This window comes from Pezoporus occidentalis, unplaced genomic scaffold (genome assembly GCF_034315485.1).
Source record: "Pezoporus occidentalis ecotype Australia unplaced genomic scaffold, CSIRO_AGI_Poc_V1 ctg154, whole genome shotgun sequence".
Taxonomy (NCBI): domain Eukaryota; kingdom Metazoa; phylum Chordata; class Aves; order Psittaciformes; family Psittacidae; genus Pezoporus; species Pezoporus occidentalis.
In genome coordinates, this window is record NW_026913361.1 from 1,064,871 (window position 1) to 1,077,571 (window position 12,701).

Here is a 12,701-nt window from a genome sequence, read left to right on the forward strand (position 1 = left end):
TAATATTGGCTGGTTTCTAGTCAGCAGGGACCTCTCCAGACTCCCAAGACCTTTGGTAGGTGACCGAGAGGGGTCCTGCTGTAATGTCCACTAGTTCCTTCAGTGTTCTGGAATGAATCCCATGAGGCCCCATGGACTAGTGAACAGTTGATACAGCTGATCCATTACAATTGCAGTGTCCGCAAGTGGAAAGTCACTGTCCCCACACTCATGGTCCTCTGACTCAGAGAAGCCCAAGATCTATCAGTATTATTAAAGACCAAGTCAAAAATAGCATTGAAGGTCTCTGCGTTCTCTTTGTCGCTATTAGTCAGGTGACCATCTTCAAAAATTATTGGTCAAATATTTTCTTTAGACTTGTTATCTGACACAACACAGGCCATTTTGAACCCTAACTGAGGTTTAGCATTTCATGCTTTCTTCTGCATATACAAACCACAGCTCTGTAATCTTTCTTGTATCAAGGAAAAATATGAATGACTGCTTTGTGTACTCTAGAACTGGTTTGAGACTTTGATAAGCATTTAATTTTTTCTCTGAAAGGACACGAGAAAACAAAGCAGCCCTTTTGGAGAAAGAAATGCCTTTCCTTTGCACTGGAAATATGTCTCCCTATTATCATCACTGCACCACAAACGTCTCAACTCACAAATCTGAAGGCATAGACCCAATAACCAAAGCCGCATTGATTCTAGCACTACCCGATTTCATTCTGTGTATCCAAATTCCCTCCAAGTCAACATGAAAATTCCCAAATGTTTCAGTGGGCTTTCATCAAAAGAATATACAGAAAGAAAACTACTATACCTTTATTTAGACTGTGTAAAACAAACAAAAACACAACAAAAAAAAACAAAACAAAACAACAAAAACACAAAACTTCAAACCTTAAGACATTACTTCATTACTTTAGCTTAAACGTGACAATTGAACCAGGACATATTTTTTGAAACACTGACTTTTTGTTTTCAAAGTACTAGCAACAGAATGTAGATTTGTCACTTTATGGTAATTACTAATATCCTCCCCACCGGAGTCATCTGGAACATATTTAATTATTGACTTCATTGAAAATGTAAATGGCACATGCTCACTCTTCTGAGCAAGTCTTTAAATGGACAAAAGCCCATTTGTTCCTTCTTTGAAAATCCAGCCTCAGCACATAAAATGACCCCTAAATTAAGCTTCTGTTATTTGTGTAGAGCATACATAAAATGTAAACATGCAAGCTGACATTCATCAAGCATTTAGGCACATGCTTTGGTATAAGTGCCCCAGCAGTCTAAATGGGAAAAACCCTAGTGAAACCTGGGGTACAACTGCGTCTCGTACAAATATTAATATGGCAAATTTATACCTCTGTTACAGCTCGTGCCTCTGCATCTCATCTCCTAGACAGCATCAAAGCTGGCTCAGGTGTGCCTGTATGGACTGCAGGCAATCCCTGCACACACACCCCACCATGTCAAACTTGTGGCAGTACTTGGATACATCGTATTTTCCCTGCTACATTTTAATACTCGATGCCTCCATATTTTCAGCTTTATACTGAGTATTGACTAACAAGTCTTTCCCTTTTCAGGTAGTGCCAACCCAAGCATGAATACCTAAAGCAGCAACATGATACAAATGCAATTATACTTGAAGCAGGACTAATTTCAGCCTATGATAAAAAAAAAAAAAATAAAGACCAGCAGGAATGATATAGTGTAATTTCATAATGAAGAGAGCCACTTGCCACTCCTTTCTGCTCTCCCAAGCAAGGCTGGAATATCTTTTATCTTACAATTTCACTGGTTTGTGCCAAGTCTTACCACCAACAATAATAAAAAATATACCTCCAACTTCACCTATGAATTCTTTCCTGATTTTTCTTCTCCTTAGGGTCAAATTTTCAAACACAAGTCTGCATGTGCTATGTGGACTTTACATTCCCCCGACCCTTTCAGTTTTGCCACAGAAAAGTTGAACCTATGTTACTTTTAAGGTCACACCCAGAATAACAGTTAAATGAAAAATTTGTTGCTTTAAATAGGAACATAGGTGGAATAACTCCAAAGTGTTTCATATATAGACATTAAAGGCAGATTTCCAGGGGAGCTTAGCTTTCATGAGGGCACCTAATGGGCTCATTTTCAAAATCCCACAGAGCACAATATCTCCCGTGCTGTTTAGCAGAACCATTATTTTGCAAGTCTGAACATCTGAGGTTTTGGAAGCTTTCAGGTGTGTGAGTGTGTGTCTGTGTGGTCCCGCAAGCCTCTGCAAAAGCTTAAATTGAAAAAATGCACGATTATTAATTTTTAAAGCAAAAATGACAAAGGCTCTCCAGGGATAAAAAGAAAGGACTCAGCTGGATTCCATAGTGATGTGCTGGCCCCAGCCTCTGCTAAACTAGTGTGCGCTCCCCAGAAAAGGAAAAGACAATAGTTTCACTCACAGAGACCATTCAACACACACAAGAGAGAAACCAGGTAATGAGGTGCAGCTGAATAATACCTTCATAAAGCTGAGAGAGAAACCAGGTAGATGTCATCTGCAACGTAAATTAAAATTATACATCTCTGAGGATTATCAGTGAAAATTGAGATCTGGAAGGGAATTTGCTTTTGATATTGGAAGGGATAAATACCCAATGTAAATCCTTTTATGTGGGCCTGTAGAGCGGAACAGAGAAATTAAAGATAAATGAGATTAAGGCATTTTTTAAAACTACATTAGACATATTTAAGTTACCCATGGAGGGGAAAAATACTTTGGAGGAGGAGATTAGTTTAGACCCTCAGCAATACATTCATCTGCAAAATCAACTGGAATAAATCTTTTATAACCTGAATTGGTTGTCACGCCCCAAAAGCAAAACATACCCCCCAAAAAATCCTTAAGAATATTTCTGCATAGCCTGGCAATCAGCCCAGGCAAGTGACATGCCATGTCACTTTTTTGGTGAGGTTTGGGGTAGGAAATATGCAGGGTATAAGTTGATTTTTTTATTGTTGTTGCAAAAGGATGCACTGGGGAGAACCCCTTATCCTTGGCCTCCTACGAATCCTGCTCCTATTTAATTCCTCTTGGAAACAGAGACAGAAGCTAACCAAAATCAAATGCTACATGCTCTGTGTTTCTTTCTCCATTGCCAGAGACTGAGGTATATACAACTGCTGTGGTTTCATGCAGGCCTATATTGTTATTAAAAGTCGACTGGAAATGTTGTTAGGAAGGAAAGTGGAGGAAATGAGTAAAAAAGTAATACATTCAGATGCATTTGGCTCTCTTCCTGGGAGCCCTTTTAATATAAAGAAACTCAACAAAGTTGTATTTTTAGATCTGGAAAGATGTGTTTTTATATTTCACACACTAAAGGGATTTGCCTTAGTACACTCAAATTCCCCCATCCTCCTCCTCTCATGTGCTAGAAGAAATGAACTTCAATCCTCAACTTAACCACTGGATACACATATTCTCTTCTCCCCATTGGCCAGAATAAAAACCAATAAATGTATTTCATTTCTTTTGTGGATTTATAATAGCACCTGGCAAGGATGGTCTTAATCTCCTTACACTGCTTGCACCAATGAAAGAAAACTTTGTAGTGTTTCTTGCAAGAGAAATGAAAGTATAATAGGAATAAAATATGGAAATATAAATATTATCTCCACGTAGATGTGTTATAAAATGTATAAAATCCATATCAATGTCTCCAGAGGGTACTTGGCATAATAGCACAATTTAGACAATGGGTTATTAAAGACGGAAAGAAAAACATTCCTCTTAATGATGACAGAACTGTTCAGAGACAATTGGGAAGTATGGGGTTATGTTTAGAAAGAAAATAGGTGGCAAATATCTAGCAGTAGACCTGTTAGAAAGAGAAAAATATATGACTTGTTATAAACGACCTAAAGCCAGTGGTATCTTCCCATCGGTACTGCAGACAAGCATGTTTGCAGGGGTCAAGCTGCTTTGTTTTATCAATGTCTTTATTAAGCAAACACAGATCTATTTCAGACATTAGAAAGATGCTCTGCTATTTGGATCTGGAACCATCAGCTGCTGAGGTGGGAGGATTGCAGAGTATTAATATATTGAGGAAATCACCAGAACTTTATTCTTCTCTCTTCCCTTGATTTATTAAAATTTCCATTTTAGCTCAGACAATATCAGTTATTTACTACGCTAGAATTGGGTGCAACAAAAATGAGTTTCTCAAAAAAAAATAATGACTTCAGATAGCCTCAAGTTACTGGGAACCTTACCCAAAGTTTGCTGATGCCGAAAGTTTCCTGTGATTTAATTACCTTTGATTTACACTCAAAGAATAAAGGCATTCAAGCAACAGATCGAAAGATTCTAAGCAACTTTTAGTTTAAATGGCTAAATCCAAACCGACAATGCACTAAAAGTTCAGCTGCTGTGGGACAAGACTGGAAAGGAATAAACAATGTAGAGAAGTCACACAAGGAAATAAGTTACTCTCTTATATTCATAATCTTCATGAAATAGGTTATACTACTCACCGCAGTTTTCCACCTTCAGCTTCCATAATAAACCAATTATAGAGGCCCTAGGAAGAAATGACGGGGCTCTACATGAAGAAAAACATCGAATGTGAGAAACAGATATCTATGGTAAAGTCTTTGATCCTCAGTCTGGATCTCTGCACTGAAAACTTTGTGAGTGTGATGTGGGGGTAGAGATGTGAATTTTAACTCTTGCTCTGCCACAGAGACCTTTTCTGTTCTCTAAGGAAAAAAAAAAAAGACACCTTCTCCCAGCTGTACTTGCTTCAAAAAATAAGAATAGAATTCAACATTAAACTACAATCATGTATTCCATGCTTCCCATATTCCCCTCATATTCAGCCTATGTATTTTACTCTTGCAAACTTGTCACTGGCACCCATTTAACTATCCACCTACTTATTAATTAGAAGAGAAAAAACCTAATCTACTCAATTACATCTATCAACAGAATACTCAGACTTTCACACCAGAACCAGTCTATTCTGGCTGTTTCTCTCATCTACGTTCAATGTGTCCAACATGTTCAAAAGATGCTCAATTAACAAGAAATGATGTTCTGAATTTTAGAAAATAAATAAGTAAATAAGAAATAAGTAAAATAAAAATACACCTTTTTCACCCTAAAACTTGGTGTTCAGACCATGGGTGTTTGATTTGTACCTAACGTAGCCCACCACCATGCCATTCAGATGCCTGTCAATAGAGCACGCTGCTGGCTGCTCCACTTGTAGTTCATCATATAATGAGTTAATGCAGCCTTCAGTTAAAAAGCACCGCTTTGTAATGTTACAAAAAATTATTTTTCTTCAGAGTGAAAACCAGAAAAGTCTGGAGTTAATGAAATTCTTACAATAGGATCAAGAAAAAGGCATAGAGGAGTATTCAGAGGTGCAGGGCACCTTTCTGTTTACTTGTAAAGAAGTTAACATCTACCCTGCCACCTCCTGCAACACTTGATTTTCACTGTCTTTGATGCAAGCTCTTCACAAACTATGAAGCTTGTAGATGTCCACCTTAAAGGTCAGAGCTCATTTTAAGGCTTACCTCACTTCCATAATTAATTAGGAGTGCAATTTTAAAATAAGATCGTCAGAAAAGTGATTTTCAAACTTTCATATGACTGAAGTTACACTTACTCACTGCAATGAATCTTCCATATCAATCTGTGAGCGACCAAGTTACTTTTCTAAGTGGTATTTATACATGTCCATCAAATCATGTCCTTACAGACTTTGACAGCAAATGTGCAATAAAACACCCCATGATTAGCTGACAAGTTCATAGGTGTCCAGGCTATGAACAGATTTCAACTCTTCCATTGCAACATTTCAGATCTAATATAATTAGGTAGAAGCACTGTGGTGACTTTTATGATAAAGATAGCATGTACACCAAAGATACATGGGAACATAATCTGTTGTGTGTGAAGACACAATTTTCCCAAGCAATGTGTGCTGTAAAGACTGAAGGCATCAGTGAACAGAGGCACTTTGATATTTTAAGCCTGGGACTGGGGAGCTGTGAGCAGCAAGCTAGTTCAGCAGGTGATCAGCTGAACACTCATAAGAGAGCAACAGAGAAAAGATTAATATTCACACAAAGGCTCATATTGGCACAACTGGGAGACATGAAGAAGTTTCCCACACCTAGAGGAAAAGACCAAGATAATGGGAGCAAGGAGGAGCTGGCTTTTCACAGAAGCAGGCTGGAAATCACTGATGGAACAGGTAGTGGTGGCCTTCATACTATGGAGGTTGCCTAACATTTATCTAAGTCTTCCTCAGAGGAAAATCCAGTGTTTTTGTTGACAGCAGACCTTTAAACCATACTGGCACACACGCTTGAAACCACCTTGTTCCTTTCATTTAAACCAAATTAATCTCAGATTCAAAAATTAATCACGTTGTCATGTATCTCACTGTGTCTCATAAAAATAGCATTTTTCCCTTATCTCAGGCTACTTTGAAGTTTTCAAACACCTTTATTACCCTGAGCTCTCAACACTTAGTTTTGATTCCTTCTAGAAAACTATGCACACACCTACACGGATAGCTCAGCCTCCAGGTTCACAAAGCACCATAGTATCAAGTTGTTTTAACTGGCTGTTGTATAGATGCACTCTCCCTACAAGCACACCGTGACAGAGGAAGTAACATGTCCTTCATTTCTGCCTACGTGGATAAACAATCCACAAGCAAAGGTAGGAATTTCAGCAAATACAAAAAAAGTGGGTCTTTTGTAATGCCCAGGAAATTGTATGCCTTGGAAGAAAGGCAATTTGTCAGCAGGATACAAAGTAAAGATTCCTTACTAAGAAATAATCATAATGGCCAGTTAGGTCTAGTGGGTTGTTGCTTTTTTGGGGTTGTTTTGGTGCGTTTTTCTTGTTGGTTTGGTTTGGGATTTATTTTTTGTTTTGTGATTTGTTGTGTTTTGTTTTTTTGTTTTGTTTGTTTGTTTAATTACTGTTCCTGGCCCATGCACACGAACCATTTATTTAACTAAATAAAACAAAGGATGCCTCCCTTCAGGGAGAAATTCATTCATTACTGATCAAAGTGCCAACAGCCAGGTTTAACCCCTTGGGAGCACTTGACATTTTCAATGGTGGGCCTCAGGGGACCAAGTTCTCTTTGGTAAAGAAATGAAAAAAACACAAACAAAACCCACAAAAACCCAGAATGAAAGAAAACTGGAGAAGCCACAAGCCCATTTGTTTAACAAAACACAGCACTGCTCTCTGTGGGCAAACACTGCTTCACAACCTACATGGAAGGCGACAAGAAAAGCACACAGGGAAAGCCTGTAAGCCACATAATGGTCTTACAGCACTCCAGAAATAATTAAGAACCACATTCATGGGAAAAGTGGTCTCATTAAATTGTTTTCAGATTGCAATTTTCTCCTAGCTTTTACCCCCTCTTTCCCTTTCCACCAGCAACATTGGAGCAATGAAAATATCAGTTTGCTGTCTAGTGCTTGTATTCTCTTAAAAATGTCATTATTCAATTATCTGTCTATTCACTGGCCCTAAGGTCCAGCAGAGCAGATATTGTGAGCCTTCATTTAATGTTTTTAAATGCACTTCAGCCCACTTGTGATACAATAAAACTTTATTGAATTCTGTTCCCACATCACACTTACCATCCCTCACTTTTATTGATATGTGAGCCCTTCTACTCTTCTGTCAGCAATAAAAGGAGTATTTCTAGCAAAACAAAAAAAAAAAAAAAAAAAAAAATGACCTTTCCTTCCATCAATACAGCAATTTGAAAATGTGATTTCAGGTTCAATGTTTAAGAAGAAAAAAACAAATTTTAGGAAAAGAAAAGATGAACCATGCTCAAGTGTTGTTTTCCTTCTCTTTTTTAGCATTAAGGAAGGAGGAAAATCTCTCTAAGGAAAGAAGCAGGAAAATCTTTGTAACATTTATTAGCCTGTTTACCCAGAAGAATGGAAAGGAAGGATGATTCACCCTTCCTCAGAAGCCAGGAACATTTTTCCCTTGCAGGAAACAGCCCTTTGAATAGATCTCAGATTAAAAGCTGATGGAAGACTTGTCGCCTGGGTGCGAGGCAAGTTATCATCACAGTGAGATATATGCCATGCCTGAAGCACCCATCTCACTCCCTCCTGCTGCTGCCATCCTTTCTGTCAATGCAGCAATGGGCTTCTCCTCCTTGAGCCCCTACCTTTTTTCTACTTTGTCTTGCCCTAAACTTTAAATTAAACTCTCTATTAAAAAACAGAGTGTTTCTGAAGGACACAACGCACGAGTTACTCCCTGAACTCTAAAACCTACAACCTAAGGGAATTGAGAGCTCAGGAAAAACTGAAGGTAAATTTGACTCAGCTAGCTAAATCCTCTTTCCAACACTACACTTGGATCCTCGTGAGCCTGAACCGTTGTCTCTAGGGAGAAATTAAAAGAAAAAGCACTCTAAAATACCTCTGTGTTTTCAACTCACATATTTTTTTTATAACCAAAATAAAATCTAAGTGCAGACAATCCCTAAATTTCAGTCAAAGCCAGTGGGAGATTGTTGATCATCTATTGGAAAAATCTCCCCCGTTCTGACTTAGGGTGTCACCCAAGAAGGGCAGTGCTGCTGCCACGGCCCATAAAGGGCGTGTGCTCAGGAGAGTGAAGAAGGCTCATCAGCTTTTAGTGGGTTGCTATTTCTCTTTATACACATCAGAAATACATGAAGGACCACTAACACAGGGACAGTTTGAGCTGTAAAGTGTTGTGTGCATACCAAAGCTGTATTTGCATTGCAAAAACCCATATGTTAGTTCACATTTATCAGATTATCAATATAAAATCTTGTTGCTTACAGTAACATTACAAAGGTGAATAATTACACTCCTAGATGCACTGGCACCATGACAACAGGACTGTACAAGCACCTTAGAAGATACTGAAGTGTTCTGCAATGAGTGTTGACCTAGCTTCACAAAATGACCTCCACCACTGCTGTTCTCATTACCCTGTTCCTTTACTGCTCCATAAAGGAAGAAGGGAAGAGGGGAAGGATGCATTAGGAAACAAAAACTGCATACTGGATCAAAGGAATACTTACAAAGTGGGGTTTGTCACACTTACTCACAGTGCAACACAGCCTAAAATGCAGTTTCAGACATCTCTCTGTAACATGGCATGTGTCCAGAGCTCTGGCAATGGCAAACTGCAGGTCTGCAGTAATACATATTTAATATAAAACCACAGAAAAGCTTTCTTGGCCAGTAATGATTAAAAGAAAAGATAGCTCAATAAAATGGGAGTAATAATTTCAGAAGAAAAGGGACAGTATTTAAAGCAGGTGTCGGAGAAATAAACACCACATACCAAGGCCTGCTTTGATAAAGACAACATTAATTTGACTTTTCCTGATACCAGAAAAACAGGACAACTGATGCCACTGAAGCCTGTCAAATTAAGCCCTGTACCTTTTCACCTGCTGAAATCACCTGCTTTTCACTTCCTTTTCATTGTCAGAGAGCAGGAAAAAAAGTCCATAGGTCTTAAATAACTGTCCATTTTTGTAGACAGCATCTGCCATCACATAAACTGCCTAGAAGATAAAATGAGGAGAGGACCAGGCTACCTGCATAATCATTTGCTGTCTTCCCCACATGTCCAGAGTAACTGTAGCCTCATGAAACTCCTTGTCAGGGGTATCTCTATTGAACAGACAAGAATGCAGTGTGAAGGGTGATATAAAGGACATTTTAAAATATATGAGCTACTGAGGTTTGGTTTTCGCCCTCCTGAGAGGAAAGGGGGATGCTTTCCTCTTGAAAATGATATGAGTTAGTGGTGTAAGAGTTAACAAGTGAATCTAATCACAAGAGGAGCAGGCTACCTAATGGAGTTTTAAATCTTCCATAATTTTTCTCCAAGGGAGTGTATACACTAGCACTGCATTGAGCGTTAAGTGCCTAAGGTCAGTCATAACAACATCTGTTAAAGATGACTCCTAAATGCTGCTCTCTTGAGATGCGCACTCACTCCCTACTGCTGCTGAGCCAGCAACTGTCTCTCTCTGTCCATAAGGAATAATTTGAAACCGTAAGGAGTAACCCATCCGACCAGATGAAGCAAGCTGGAATTGCACACAAGTACAAGTGCCTGCTGAAATATTAATTCCTTTGTTATGCAACTGCTGTGTTTCTTCAGGAGATGGCCATATGGCAGACACCACCATTCACTAAGGGCTCAGTGCACACAGCCATTGAGGAAATGCCAGCAGCTAAGGAAGGTTTCCCCCAGCAGTGAGAAGTGCTAGGGAGCCATCAGAGCCCACTCCCCTCCCCCAGCAAAGCACCACGTAAGGCAGCTTTGTGTGGGCAGCAATGCTAAGAAAGCTGAACATGGAAGGACTTACACTGAAGGCAGCAAGGGGGAAAGAGATTTCATACACCAGGCATAGCTTTGGTCCGACCATACCCTTGCTGACCTCCTTTTCCAAAGCTGACATGTTCTCCATTGCTTGGATGGCTTTTGTTTGTGGGGCACTCCTGGGGAACACCTGCAAAGCTGAGCTGACCATTTTCAGTGGGAAGAAAAGGAGGTGGTAACAAAGCCAGGTAGAGACTGAGGTAAGAGAGGAATATAAAGGAGCCCTAGGTTTCATGCTCCACGTTTGCAGATAAAGGGGCACAGTTTGCCTGAACACAACCAACCTTCCTGGTGCTACACTGAATAATAATACTCTTGTGCTTAACAAATTGTTGACCCTAAATTTCGTAGCCAATGCAGATCAACAATCCCTGGAGATGGGATCCTACTTTACAAGGTGCTCACCCCTTGGTCCACTCCCCTCTTCCATCCTTCCACCCCCACCTCAATTCTATTCACAGAGGCACTACATTTAATTCATCAACAAATAGAAAAAACGGACATCAAAGCTACTAACTTAATAGCAAAAGCAATGTGGCTTCTTGTTGTTTTCCCCTCCACATTCAGATCATTAAAACATACAGAATCCCTACTGTTCATTTGGTACTGAGCAGCCTCTCACAAGAGTTATTTTACATCTTGTACGCTGGACCGATTAACGCCTCAGGGCATAATATTCACATATTACCTTTCTCACAAGGCACCACTATTTCTCTTTATTTTATATGCAACAAAAGCTATGGAGGGGTACTAGGTAATGATTATTGCTTTACCAGCCCAGTCTCAGGAGGGAACAGAATATCTCATGCACATTAAAAAACACAAGGAAATACAACCTGCTGTGATGAGCAGAAACCGATCTCCCCTCACATTCCCCACAAGCAGTCTTGCTTGTAAAATGAAAGACCTAATTTAGAGTGGAATACCTCCACATGGGTAACTGGGCATGAGCTCAGTAGGGTAGACCCTGAGCCCCTGATATCACTTTTTCCATGGTCATGATGTCACTGATGTCACTCTTTCATAGCAGGCACCCCATAAAAAATATTCTATCACTGCATTTAGAACGATCACATTTTTTGTTTAGAAAATTCAAATATGGACACACCGAGCACCCCACCAGCAGAGAGAAAGAGTCCCTCAGTAGAGAAGGTCCTCCTTTTTCAGACAGGTAGTCTTAGCTGCACCCATCACCATGCAGTTCCACAAACGCAAAGCCCCACACAGACTTTCCACATTGCAGCAGCAGGCAGGCAGCCACCTTCTGCATGAGAGATGGGGACCACCCAAGGGGTTCTCAGTTCCCACTTCCCCTCCAGACAGCATGCTTGTCATTTCTCAGCCACATCTGCTCTCCTGCAGCTCATGCTTGAGGCAATGAAGAAGATGGTCCTAGCCCTTGAGCCAAACCTTGTGTTTCAGCAAATTGAAGTCTCCTGCTGCTCTCTCAATACAACTCTGTGGTTCAAACATGTCCGTTCCTATACCTGCTTTATTATTTTAGAGGTGTGCTATGAGCTTTGGCCTACCTACACATACTGTTATTCACTGCTCAGCCCTTCACAGCTGCTAAATAAAATGTGCACTCCTAGTATTACTGTTATTTCTTTTTTGAGGTATGCCATTTTTGACAGTAGGACCATAACTGCATCTAACAAATTCAGTTCCTATAGAAAGCAAATTCTGACGTACGCTTGACTTTTTGTAGCTCTGACATTTCCTGTTTAGTGTATATTGCTGTAATCCCACATGACTGTCTGTCTACCCTCAAAAATTCAGGCTAAATGACTTGCCTGTGATTTGCCTTCATAACTTTGGTAGCTTATAAATTAGTATTTTCTATCAGCAAACATCAGATTTCCCAAAACACTAGCTTTCTACCTCCTCAGAGGTACAATACAGTATTTAAGGCACTTATTAAATGTCACCAATTTCATGGATATCGGTCAGTCAAAGCATGTCAAAGCTATATGATTACAAACATAAAACTCTGTAAAGAGAATCTATAAGCTAGCAATAGTGCTTCATTGTTCTGGTCGGCTTTCACTAACGGGGCTTACCAAGTATTTTCCAAAAGGCAGTATGTCACTGTTAAACTGTATAACAAGGAAAGCATGGAACACTATGAGGATATTTCTAACCTAAGCACAAACCTTGCATAGAGAACAATTTTTCAGTTTCATATGACACAACTGGATTGTCAACGAGCGTTTACTTGCCCTCGGGCAACAAGAGACAAGCTCAAGGCTGGCCCAGCCTCCACGATAACTCAGATC

The 12,701-nt window shown here is 39.7% G+C and overlaps 1 protein-coding gene across 20 annotated transcripts in view; it reads right to left on the reverse strand.

Moving 5' to 3' along the window:
• ADGRL3 (adhesion G protein-coupled receptor L3) overlaps nucleotides 1–12,701 on the reverse strand; it is a 516,853-nt gene that overhangs the window by 212,164 nt on the left and 291,988 nt on the right. The gene's annotated exons all lie outside the window — the stretch shown is intronic.